Genomic DNA, 6,998 nt, shown 5'->3' with positions numbered 1-6,998 from the left:
GAAATAATCTGCTTGATTAATGCATAGAACCTTTGCACTATCATTCAAGTTTGTACATGCTTGCTTAGTCTTTATTACTATTATTTTTCACTTTTTAATATAATGGTAATATAATAGTAAGTCAGTAGTGGCCAAAAGAAAATAAGGTAAATTACACTGTCTTTCTATAGGAATCTACTTAAAATCTAAACTAGAAGTTATTGTGTTTATTTATTTATTTTTCAAAGGAGCCACCTTAAATTACAGCTCTAGTTCTCTCAAGCTTCACAAGGTTCATCATGCTATTGAAAGACCAATATGTGTTGAGACTTGTTGACTGCTTTTCTGTTGTTCTGTTTTCCATTTTGTTATGGTTTCTTTTAGTTTGTAATGAAATTCATACTTAAGTGCAGTTTATTTTTGTCTCAAAAAGCACTGTAACACGTTTTTTATACTTTTTCCTGAACAGCACAAAATATGAATGTTGTAGAAGTAAGTAAGCAAGTTTATTAAAGGTCTGTTCACACCTAGAGCTTTTAAGATAACTAAGGAACTATATAGAAATGCTCAAGCACTTTAAAGTCAGCTGGAGGGTAAAATAATTCTGAAAGTGATAGTGCAAAGTCATGTTGGATTGGAAAGATCATATTTATGAATTGTAGTTACATGAACACTACCACAAAGTTGTAAATATGAGTGTGAAACTCAGGATTTTCTTTAAATCCCTATCTTTACGAGTTGGGGCCATGTCAGTGAGAAACATGGTGGAATACCACAGTATAGAATTAGGCATTTTACAGCTTGACATTGTCAGGCTTTTTTATTTGCAACAAAATAATAATTGCCTGCGCAAAATATAATAGTATTGTAATATAACAAAATATTACGTAAGGATAAAGTTTATACTAACTTCATTGATTAAAACACACCTGATGCACATTCTTTGTTCTTCATTTTCTTGTCCGTAATTAAGAAAATTTTAATTGGCATAAGTGACTTGAACGCTCCTCACTTCGTAAATACCACTTCCCAACTCATAAATACGAACTTCCCAGGATGACTTGAATGCACCATGATCCCAATGATATCGTTCTTTATCGTTATAGTTAAGCTGTGGACTTCCTGATTCTCAAGGAATTAGAACAATGAACTTTTTGATGATGGCCCGTGAAAGGGTCTTAACTCTCTCTCTCTCTCTATATATATATATATATATATATTTATTTATTTATTTATTTATTATATATATAATTGTTTTTGTTTGTTTTGTTTTTTGACTCCACCTATTCATGAATGGAAAAATATATACTGAGCAAACTCGTGTTCAAGACTGCAAATGTGGGTGCACCTATTGTAGTGCTGATCGTAGTCCTCTCTAATGAAGTCACATGGCCAACATGTGTTTTAATACCATATTTTTCCAGAGTTGAGCCTGGCCTGCTGCTGTGATGTAAGGTTGGACTATATTTATCTGGGTTGTGCTGCATAAGCTCTTTTTTGTCAGACAAGTGACATGAGCTCACTTGGCACCAATGGTTGGTATCATCTCCTCCCAAACAAACACATGGATCCCAGACCAAGCCCCTTGGTGGACTTTATTCCAGCAGGTGTCCTATGTCAACAACTACACTCGGATGCACAAGGTCATTGCAGTGAATGCTCAGGTGACAGGAAATGGCTGCCAGGAGGATACATGATGTCCTATTTTCACTAAGGTTGCCTGAGTTATGATTGACAGGCAGTTGTGTTATCATAGGCAGTATGCACTAACCTCTTAAGTATAAATAGGATTTATTCTGCATGCTGATCTATTTATAGAGCAGTGGAGCTATTGAGGTGCAAGTGGAAGGAGGAGATCTGCAGGAATTAGAGCTTTTGTGACAGGATGTGTTCAATTAACTTTTCAAAGTTAATTTAATAAGATAATAAACACCTTTACCTGTAAAATATCAAAGGAAAACGTCTTGGGTTACTATGTTCTCTGAATAGGGAACGAGACGCTGTGTAGCGATGATGCAATGGATGGGAATGGCAGTGCCGATTGTCTGAACCTGTATAGAATCACGCCAATTCATTGGCTGATAGTGCGGGCACCTCCTCAGTGGCGCTACGTCATTCAATCTTAATGCAGTGAACGCGCCATCTGCTCCTCAGATTTTCTACCGAGGAAGCCCTCCTTGGCAGCAAGAGGAACTTGGCAGCGAATGCAGCGTCTCGTTCCTTATTCAGAGAACATGGGTTACGTAAGTAACCCGAGACATTCTCTTTCATAGGTTCACTCAGTGCTACGTAGCGATGACGCAATGGGAATGATATACCACAGCGCTGCCAGATCTGGCCATAAGAATTTTTTTTTTTTTTTAACCAGAACAAAGTCAACCAGGACCAAGGCTTAGAAGGCAGCAAAGAACTGAGATGACTTGCGCCAGAGCGGTCCACATACACCTTTAAAGCCCAAACAGGGCAAAGCAAATGGAGCCTCTCCTCCCCTGTGGAGGAAAAGGAGGACAGAAAGACGGAAGCACGACCACTTGATAGTGAAAGGAAGTGGACAAAACTTTGGGGACATAACCAGGCCTGGGTCGCAGAAACACCTTCACAAGACCCAGGGGCAAACTCCATGCAAGGCCCACTCACAGAAAGCCTGTAGATCCCCCACACGCTTGAGAGAGGCTAATGCTAACAAAAGCGTCACCGTGAGAGTCAGAATCAGGTCAGAAGGTGACTCCAAAGGTTCAAAAGGAGGTTCTAATAATCCATCTAAAACAACTGACAAATCCCAGGTGGGGACACTAACAGGACATGCAGGTCTCAAACGTCTAACTCCATGCATAAACGAAGAGACCAAACAGTGTGTACCTAAGGGACCCTCGTCTGACTCCCGACGGGAGTAAACCCTCAAAGTATTCGCAGCCGCATCGGCATACTTATCCTGCAGGAATTCCAGCACTGAACCAACCATGCAGTTGAATGAATCCACTGTACACCAAGACTCAATTACCTTCCACTTAGAAAAATACAGCCGTCTAGTAGAAGGCGCACGATCGTTATCAATGGTCTCACGAACATTAGCTGGAAGACCAGAAGTCGGATCCTACTCTGAGGATGCCAGATCCTACCCTGGAGCTGAGACAACAGATCTCTCCTGATTGGAACTCCCCACGGGGACCCTTCCACCAAGGAGCTCAGCTCCAAAAAACACATCTGGGATGGCCAGAACAGGGCTACCAAAAGGACGTGAATTTCCTCACTCTACAAAGGACTGCAGGGATTAACTTGATGGAGGGAATGCATAAAGCCTCAAATCCGGCCATGGATGAGCAAAGGCATTTATCCCCAGAGGCTGCTAATGAGAGTCAAGGGGCCTCTGAGTCAAGTCTTGTGATGGAAAGAGGTCCACCTCTGCCTCGCCAAAAAGGCTTTTAATTCTGAGACAACATTTGGCGGAACAGCATCCATTCCCCTGACCTGAGTTTCTGTCATGACAGGAAGTCCGCTGCGAAGTTCAAGGCCCCTAGAACATGAACTGCTCTCAGCGAAAGGAACCTGTTTTGAGGGCAGCGTACATGCCTGTTCAGGGTACGTGACCACAATCCTCCGTGGCAATTTATGTGGGACATCACTGCCTTGTTGTCCATCCTGACAATAACATGACAGAGAAAAGACGACGCCCATCTTGACTCCTTTAAGCAAAAAGAGAGCATGAAGGCAACTGCGCGATACACTCAGCAGACGGAAAGCTTTCATCCACCACAGGATGCTGCCTTGAGCCCCAGAAGTCTGCGACATGTGCCCACCATGACATAGCTGAGCCTGAAGTGGGCCAAGCATGCACGGAGACTGGAAACTCAAGCAGGGGCCAAGCGGGCCTGCATCGAGAGAAAATCGAGCTGGACACCCAAGAATTTGTTCCACTCAGAAGGTGGTAAGGTGCTCTTCTGAACATTCAGCCTGAGACCAAGAGACCGGAAGTGGTGAGGGACGTCCCTGTGACAACATAATAACTCTCTGGATTGAGCCAGAATGAGGCAGTCGTCTAGGTAATTTAGTACACGGATATCCGCGGAGCCAAAGCCAGATCAAATGGAAGGACCCGAAATTGGTACACCTTCAGGTCCACTGTAACAAAACAGTTCCCTGTTCGGATCTGCGCCAGGAGAGTTTTTAATGTCAGCATCTTGAATTTTCCTTTGTAGAGGGAAGAATTCAGATGACGTAGGTCCGATATGGGGCGCAGACCCCCATTCTTCTTCAAAACGAGGAAGTAGTGCCTGAAAAAGCCGCGGTTCAAGTCCGAAGGGGGAACTTCCTCTATTGCTCCCTTCAGGAGGATTGACGTCACTTCCTGCTGTAGAACAGAAGCCTCTAGGGTGCTGTTCATAATAGTGGGATGAACCCTGTTGAAGCAAGGAGGATTATGATGGAAATGGAGGGTGTTTCCGAATTGGATCGGAGAACCCAGCATAAAACACCTGGCAGAAGCCTCCACGCTGCCAGGTTGTAAGCCAAGGGTTGCATAGGAATGGGCTCTGGTAGGAGCTCGGCCGCAGGACTTTCTGTGTGGCTGCCAGCAAGAGGCCCTCCTAGGCATGAACTGCTTAAGGGCAGCATATTGCGTCTCAGCAGTGCGGAATTTATCGACCACTGGGCTGACCGCTTCTCCAAATAAACCTGACTGGGAGGTAGGGGCGTCCAGTAGGGAGACTTTCTCCTTTTCACGAATCTCAGTGAGATTCAACCAGAGATGGTATTCAACAGCCACCAAACCCAACCGTGCGTGCAGTAGGGGTTGCACAGACAAGTCGACTTTAATGCTCTGCCACGGCGCTTTAAGCTTGACATCGGCTAGTCGCTGGTCATGGCCTATAGAGGGCGCAACAGGATAAGAAATCTTTTACGTTCCGTTTCCAAACAGTTAAAGTGACAAATAAATGCATACTCCGAGAGCGCTCCACATGACAAGTTTTATTATACCATCTGGATGCTCAAAATTGGTTGAATGCACGTTATAAACAGCTTATTGAACACAAGTTAATCTGCGTTCTAAACTGCTGCATTGTAATGCACACACATAGCTTGCACATCGCGCGCAGTTCGCACGCACACAGAATCATTCAGTAGCGCATAAATGTATTGTCAACACTGTTCTGTGATTTATCAGTAAAATAACTTAGAAACTGAAAAGTTCTAGCATATATTTCTAAAACCTATTTCTATTTAGAAATACAAATACTTAAACCTAAAGCTTCACTATTAGTAGAGAGAAGCTGCCAGGAAGAACTAATTCACATGCAATCGCTCTCTCACTAATGCATTCATAAAAATGTAATCTTTACAATGCAACTTTATCTGTATCTGATTTAGAACGAGCTGAAATCTTTGAGAAATATAAGGACCCAAAGACAAAAGAACAGATACAAATAAACTGTTATGTAGGATCAATAGCCTTGTGTGCAGCACTGTGTCATATGCCATGTAGCGTCTGGACCAGCCAGACACACAAATGATTAATTATATTTAATGAATAATCCAGCAAACTCACTCTCCCAACAAAGGTCTGTGACCCATCCCCCGAAAACTGAAACTATCATCCCAAATGAAGTTAACACGTAGGCAGAACCAGGTCTCTGGTTACAGGACACTATAACACTGTACATGAAGACTGATAAGGTTTATGACCAGAAGGAATTTGCGATTTGTGACTTAATTTTTTTTTTTATATATTTTTTTTTTGAGAAGAACAAATAAACCCTTTTAATCCTATATATTCTATATATAACCACTTGAGAAATGTATAAACATATCCAATTTTCCCATCTCATGATTTTCCTTTTATGGCCTATGTGTTAATTCTCTCTGTTAAACTCTTGTGGATTAATGTTTCAGACTTGCATACTATGGTTAACCAAAATCACATGTGTATCATGGAGTTTTTATGAACTCCAATCTTTGTTCCCCATTTGTTAATTCGCATTATATTTTGCTAACTCTGTGACGCAAAAGGTACAGACTAGAGGTAGTCGGGATCACCTCTACGCACGGCTTGGGCTCTGAAACCACACTCCTTGAGAGAGGATGGACTCTCTACCACTCTGGAGTTGCCAATAGTGAGAGGAGGCGGGCTGGAGTGGGTTTGCTTATAGCCCCCCAGCTCAGCCACCACGTGTTGGAGTTCACCCCGGTGAACGATCGGGTCGCTTCCTTGCGCCTTCGTCTCGGGGATAGGTCTCTCACTGTGGTGTGTGCCTACGGGCCAAACGGCAGTGCAGAGTGCCTCTTGGAGTCTCTGGGAGGGGTGCTGGAAAGTGCTCTGACTGAGGACTCCATCGTTCTACTGGGGGACTTCAACACCCACGTGGACAGTGACAGTGAAACCTGGAGGGGCGTGATTGGGAGGAATGGCCCCCCTGATCTGAACCCGAGCGGTGTTCTGTTATTGGACTTCTGTGCTAGTTACAGCTTGTCCATAACGAACACCATGTTCAAGCATAAGTACTGTGAGGGTACTCCTGGGAGGAGTTCGGTGAGACCATGGAGAAGGACTACCGGTTGGCCTCGAAGAGATTCTGGCAAACCGTCCGGCGCCTCAAGAGAGGGAAGCAGTGCCCTACCAACACTGTTTACAGTGGAGGTGGGCAGCTGTTGACCTCAACTGGGGATATCGTCGGACGGTGGAAGGAATACTTTGAGGATCTTCTCAATCCCACTGACACACTGAGGTAGCTGAGGCCGAGGGCTCGGAGGTGGACTCGTCCATCACCAAAGATGAAGTCACCGAGGTAGTCAAGAAGCTCCTCGGTGGCAAGGATGGATTAGATCCGCCCTGAGTACCTCAAGTCTCTGGATATTGTGGGGCTGTCTTGGCTGACATGCCTCTGCAACATCGCGTGGCGGTCGGGGACAGTACCTTTGGGCTGGCAGACCGGGGTGGTGGTCCCTCTTTTTAAGAAGGGGGACCGGAGGGAGTGTTCCAACTACAGGGTGATCACACTTCTCAGCCTCCCCGGGAAAGTCTATGC

The sequence above is a fragment of the Leuciscus leuciscus genome (genome assembly GCF_965113295.1).
Source record: "Leuciscus leuciscus genome assembly, chromosome: 7".
Classification (NCBI taxonomy): Eukaryota; Metazoa; Chordata; class Actinopteri; order Cypriniformes; family Leuciscidae; genus Leuciscus; species Leuciscus leuciscus.
The sequence above is the reverse complement of the archived record's forward strand: the minus strand, read 5'-3'. Positions refer to the sequence as shown.